We start from the raw sequence: 6,857 nt of genomic DNA, 5'->3' as shown, positions 1-6,857 counted from the left end.
TCTGGGCTGCAATTTACACAATAAGATTCAGATTTTGCAGATATATTTCAGCACAGATTCCAAAGATCCATCATTAATTTTCTTTGAGAATTTTCACTCTCTCAAAAAGTGTTAATATTTTTTTTATTAAAGTGCACTACTCTGCATACAGTGTTAAAATAACATTTCTATGCACTGTAGTAAGTGGACATGTTGACCCGTCCTAGCCAGCCTGGAGAATTCAACATTCAGAAGAGCTCAGCAGGAATAAACTGAACAAAACTGAGGTAAGATTGAAATTGTTTTACCTCTTTGCATGTATTTTGATTCTCTCTTTTCCTTCTTCACCTTCTTCTACCCCTTCTTCCTTTTCTTCTCCTCTAATGAGGATGTGGCAGATGAATCAGATGAGTCAGAGATATTGTCCACTGAGGTATCTGAAGAAGATGCCTGAATACTGCTCTCCCCTAAGTTACTGGTCACCTTTGTGCTACTGCTCCCCACTGTACTAGTGGCATCAGGGTCCCTCTTAAGAGCTGTAAAAAATTACCCAAGGAATGGAACAGAACACATGTAAAATCTGCATGCATTAAATCCTGAGCTAGAATAGGTAATGTCTGTTTCTTAATGGTTGGATTATAATTAATGTCTTATTATATTTAATTTACTCCTGGTTCAGTCCTGGTTTAGTCCTAGAGTAGTCCTGGTTCATTGGTGTCAGAATGGTGACATCAAAGTGTTGGAATGGGGGCATGTCGGAGTGACGGTATGTCGGAATAGGGGTTGCCCCCCCTCCCGAGCTACCTGTTGATGACCCCTGTATTATGTTAAGTAGACTGTCCTGTCCAAATAAACATATAAAACACAAATATACAACCAAAATACTCACGTCATCTGCTTTTTTAGCTCTGGTGTTTATCCTCCCGTTACGACCCAGCTCGTTTGGGTAAGGGAAGTAACAAAAATAAAAAAAACAAGATGTAAAATGGAATAAATTAAGTAATGTTTAATTTACAGGAATGTAAAGGTAAATTAACAAAAGACTAAAAATATACAGAAAGCAACCTAAACTAAGAAACAGAACAACAGAATAAACAGAGTTTTGTGCCACAAAAGGGCTCACGCAGGCTTACACAAAAACGAGTGGTGAAACTTAGGGACACACACGAAACCAAAACACAAGTTCCCCAAATTAAACCACATAAACCCACAAACAGAATCGAGTGACCAAATCAAAAAAAGGCACAAAACAGAACTAAACTAAACTAAACACACACAAAACAAATTGGCATACTGGCCACCAAGGCCAGCAGCCCCAAACAGGTGCTGGCAATCTCCTTAAATAGGGGGAGGTGGCTGCAGGTGAAGTGGGCATGGACTTGCCCCACCAATCACAGAGCAGGGCTCGTGCAGCAGGAATCAAGAGAACTCTGCAGAAATATTAGAACTAAGGCCTGGGGCCGTAACACCTCCTTTTATGCAGTTGGTTTTCCATGTTTCTTTTGTTGTTGTTTTTTTTTTTGCAAGGCTACAGGGTTCTGGTGCAAGGCTTTGGGTTCTGGCACGAGCGCGAAAGGAGAATCTTTTGTCTTTGTCCCAGGGGTGGAAATGATCTGATCAGATCATCTAAATTATCAGCTCATTGTCGTAGGCACATTTAATGATGAAATTCAATTATGTGAAAAGACGTATTAAAGGAGATAGCGCAACTAAGACAGCTCATAAAATGATCAGTTGGCTACAGTCGCGCAAACTTTTAAAGAAGAAAATGAAATGCAAAAACGCCACCACGACATGAAGCTGAAAAAGAAGTGGAACACTGTGGACCATTATGCTTGGTATGAAATATAGTTTTTGAATACAGATAAGTAAATACCCACAGGCTATTGCTCCTTCATGGGCCAAGGCATAGGCTACTATGAAGAGTCCAGATCAGACAGCCTATATTGTTCTTTTTTTTTTTTTTTTTTTTAATTAGGGATCGGTTGTTTAAATGTAATTTTGCCTGCCTTGCATTCGGCTCCCGGACCTCGCGTCACGGACCTGACTGGACCGGGATTTGAACATCTCTTCATATTGGACAACAGACTTTTGGAGACAGAACCAGTGGGACAGCGGATAGAGGAAACACTTTGTTTCAGTCTCTGGAGAAGGTAAGAGGCTGGTTTTCATTAGTTTTGGATAAATCTGAAGATGAAGCATCACAGGTAAATAGCGTTATAGTGATATAGTTAACTAGTGCGTAAATGAGCTGGCGGGTGCGGTAGAGCTGCTCCAGTTCTTCTGTATGCTGTAGGAGCGGCGCTGATGCCGTGTGCTCATGTTGTGACCATAGCCGCTTATCTTCACCTCGAAAACACAAACACAAAAGGCCAGAGCAAGAACTTGTCCAAACCTGGACTCAAAAGACTTTTTTTACTCTCAGACTTTTATTACTCAACCGCCACTACAACGGAGAAAGCCCGAGCATGACCGAAAAATGAGCCAGAAAACTGTGAAAGGGCAGGGCATGCAAGTCTGTTTCCTGCCTGAAAAAGACCAGTACATTATTAAACATGTGGCTGCAAAGGGACATTCCTATTTTTGGACGCGCACTGTTAACTAAGGCTGAAGGTTTCTCCAGACTGGTTTATCCTGCGCTCTTACTATATGTAAAGGACTCAACTGCTATAGAATTTAACAGGACCTTAACAAGTTTCATCTGGAAAAACAAACATCATCACCAAAAGGAATGTGTCCTAACGGATTCTAAAAGTGAAGGAGGCATAGAGATGTTGGACCTTGAAAATTTAAATTACACTTTCAAAAACAAATGGCTACAGGAATGCTTAAAAAAATAAAAATAAAAAAATGGAATCCCTATGGTACTATTTATCTATTTTTTTCATGCCCAGTTAGCTCCACCTACTGGAAAGAATGTGAAGTTTTTTGTTCCCAGAATGTACATGTCCCAATAACCCCCAAAGAAGAAAATATCATTACGCTCTGTACACATCAAAATGCAAAAATTGATAAACTAATGAATTCACTTATGGGCCTGGTCAAGCAGAAGTATAAAACAAGGCCAAAAATTCAAGTTAATGCATCTGATACAGAAAAGTATTCAACAGATACATATGTACTCTAGTTTATGAAACTGTTTACCTTTTTTCAGAACCATTTTTGGTTCTAAAGTTACATACATTTTAAACAGACCATGTCACATGTACAATTCTTAGGTCTAGAACAAGAATTACTTCCCAAATTTCAAAGACCTGCAAATCCTCTTCAGGTTAACTTTCAAGCTTCATCTTTGACTAATCTACATCTCTAGGTGGTATACTTATGAAAATTAAAACTATTAGGTGTTAGTATCTGGTAAAACCTGTGTTTTACAAGTTTTTAAAAATGGTAATTTTCCCTCTGTTACTTTTCCCTCCGTTACTGAATTTTTTATTTTTATTTTTTTAAGTTTTACTTGTGTTAAACTTTATATTTCATCATGAAACCTTCTAAAAGCCAGAATATTGATACTACTAAGCATTTCCTGCAGCAATCTAATGAATTCTGTTTCTACATATTTTTTTATTAATTATCCTATTTTTTCCCTCCGTTACCAAAAACAGTTCATATAGTAAACACTTTCTACTGCATTCTCCCTGAATTATTCCAGACATAGTGTATTGTTTTCATAATTATGGTATTGTATTAGGTTAGGGTGGTCTCTTTTTTAGCATTATTTGTAAAAATTTACAATATTTTGAGAATAAACTCAGATATTAAAAAACATATGAGTGAAGTCTTTGAAATGAATAGCGAGTATAGTTTAATATCATGAATAAATTTGCGGAGTGTCTATTTGCACCCTGGGTGTTAATGGTTCAATGGACACAATTCTTCTATTTACACCCATCTCAAGAAAAAAGGGAATGGTGACGTGTCCGCTTACATCATTTCCTGTGAAAAGGGAAGCGAGATTTGACAATCCAAAGAAATAAAATTTAAAACGAAGGTAGGGTAAGGTAAGGTAAAAAGTAATCAGTGTTGCTGATTTGGGTAATTAAGTTGAAGACATCACAGCATCATGGACAGTTTATTTAGCTTGTGCGATGTATAGCTAGCGGTTATGCTAGTTGATCTGTCTATTCAGCAGTTCAAGTACAGCCTCGAGTAAGATAATGGTAATATTAAAAGTGGTTCAAAAGTAAGCATTTGGCCCTCATAAGCTCGTTTGAGATTATAATGTATTTAATGCAGCTTTGCACACAAAAACGAAACCTAATGCCACAAGACTAATCTGTATAAAAATATCCGCCGGAAAAAACAGTTCGCTCTGTGCCTGACGCGGAGCTTCTGTCGGACGGATGGTGAGCCTGTTCTGGAGATGTGCAGATCGTACGTGTGCAGGTTCAGCGCATCTCTATTCAACAGTCATTTCACTCATGTAGTCATTTAATTTACGTCGGCTCCCGTGTCACTTTCGTCTCCAGGCAAATTGTCCCTTGTGTGTGTGCTGTCCTCTTCATCACGGAGCAGTCCAGCCTTTCCAAACCCGTTGGTTATCGTGGATTTTTTCACATGGCCCCACGCTGTCACACTGCATGATACAGTGTCAGTACCGGTTCACCCAATACGCACAGTACGCACATTGAGTAGGGCCCCGTGAACCAATAGAGGCCCCTTACCTTGGCGTTACTCCTTCTCGCATACGCTATGTGGATCCATAGACCATATGCATCTCCTGCTGCTCCCGCTCCCATGCGCCACATTTCCTCCCGTACACCGTGTGTTCTCCCGTACAGCGCATGGACTGTGCCTCTTCCCGTGCACCTCTAAACCAGAACTAAAACCGGGACTAAACCAGAAGTTAAACCAGGACTAAAATCAGGACTAAAACCAAGTCTAAACCAGGATTAAAACAGGACTAAAACAAGATTTAACCGGGACTAAACCATTAGGTGCAGACTGCGAATGATTGATCGATTATTCTGCATCATTTTGAGTAAAAAAAAAAAAAAAACATCAAATATTACTGTCAGAGAGTTTTTTGTTTTGTTTTTTTTAAATAACCTGGGTGTAAATAGCATTTTTGTCTAGGAACACCCGGGTGCCCTTCTATGTGCCATGCTAAATACACCTGAGTGTAAATAGCAACAATGGCTGTTTGCCCTATTTGTGAATAACAATGTTAGATATTTACACCCAGGGTGCAAATAGCATCTGCCATAAATTTATGTTTCAAGTTTGCAGTTTGTTGTTTTGATTCATTACATTACCTTGACAGTGTTTGAATGGACATGACTAGCATTAGGAATTTACTAGTCATCTCGTAGCCGTGCTAACCATGTGCAGGTGTGAGGTGTTGAATCCTACGTCTCCCTCTTTCCTTCTTGGCGTCTGAGACGGGGGGGCTTCCCTGTTATCTCTGTCAAGCTCCATATCGCCTTGTGATATTCTGTGAGTGTCATTTAGCATTCTGTGGTGGTGTGATTAACCACATTTTGTTGAGAAATTTTCAGCCAAATTTTTAGTATTGATCATGGCTCTTACCCGTGCTGAGAAGCAGTTTAGATATATAAATATTGGTTCTTAAGGAAAAGTTAATCATGTAAATAAAGTGATGTATTTCATCATATCTTGTGTTATTCAATCTTTGAACTGTTGATGAAGGTACATGATTTTTCCAAAAAAAAAAAATTTAAAATGATAAAAACCACAGCGTGCACAGCCTTTTCTAATCGCGCAATCAGTGACGCCAGGAGCCACGCGCAGCGACGCACAGGTGGACGCACTCACAGACGCAACACAGCAGGACAACATAGTCTAATCACCCGGTTACATTCGTGTGAACTCTCATGTGTTTTTTAAGATTGGATGATGTAGTGAAAGTTTTCTCACATTGGTCACATTTGTACGGTTTCTCTCCAGTGTGGACTCTCGTGCTGCTTGAGGTCACCTGTATGTTTAAATTCCTTCCCACACTGTTCACATCTGTAGGGCTTCTCTCCAGTGTGGACTCTCTTATGTATTTTAAGATGATCAGATCTTTTAAAGTCCATCCCACACAGGTCACAGCTGAATGCTTTCTCTCCAGTATGGATTCGCATATGTACATTAAGTGCATCTGAGCATCTAAATTCCTCCCCACACTGGTCACAGCTGTATGGTCTTTCTCCAGTATGGACTCTCAGATGTATTTTAAGATGATCAGATCGTGTAAAGTCCTTCTCACACTGGACACATTCAAATGATTTCTCTCCTCTGTGGATTCTCTTATGTACACTGAGTGCACTAGACTGTGTAAATTCTTTCTCACACTGGTCACAGCTGTATGGTCTTACCCCAGTGTGGACTCTAACATGTGATACTAAGTTGCTTGACTTAGAAAATGTATTCTCACAGACTTCACAGCTGAATGGCCTCTCTCCACTGTGGACTCTCATATGTACTTTAAGGCAGTTAGATCGTGTAAAGTCCTTCCCACACTGTTCACATTCAAATGGTTTCTCTCTAGTGTGGATTCTCATATGTACACTGAGTGCACTGGAGTGTTTAAATTCTTTCCCGCATTGGTCACAGCTGTACGGTCTTTCTCCAGTGTGAGTTCTGTAGTGTGCTTTGAGTGCTGAAGTGTTTGCCCACTTCTTTCCACACTGGTCACATATCAAGTCCATTCTGTTGGTGTGTAAGAACAAAGAAAAAGGTGATGTGAATAAAAATATAATATTATAAATGAAAGTAATGTCTAAATCTGAAATCTAGAGTAATTTTGAAACTGGACTATAGTAGTAGTGAAGCAGGAGAGCAGGTTAATGGAAGAAGAGCAGCAGCAAGGGAGTTCTGGAAGTCCTTTCGATACAACAAAACGTGTCTGAAGGTTCAGTCCCTCAAAAGTTCTG

The 6,857-nt window shown here is 39.5% G+C and overlaps 1 pseudogene; it reads right to left on the bottom strand.

The window, feature by feature from the left end:
- Positions 1–333: 333 nt before the first annotated feature.
- On the bottom strand, positions 334–6,632 carry LOC110170718 (zinc finger protein 239-like; annotated as a pseudogene).
- Between the last annotated feature and the right edge of the window lie 225 nt (positions 6,633–6,857).

This window comes from Boleophthalmus pectinirostris, unplaced genomic scaffold (assembly GCF_026225935.1).
Source record: "Boleophthalmus pectinirostris isolate CB_2022bp ecotype Guang Dong unplaced genomic scaffold, ASM2622593v1 HiC_scaffold_20, whole genome shotgun sequence".
Taxonomy (NCBI): Eukaryota; Metazoa; Chordata; class Actinopteri; order Gobiiformes; family Gobiidae; genus Boleophthalmus; species Boleophthalmus pectinirostris.
This window is presented reverse-complemented; position numbering and strand designations above follow the sequence as displayed.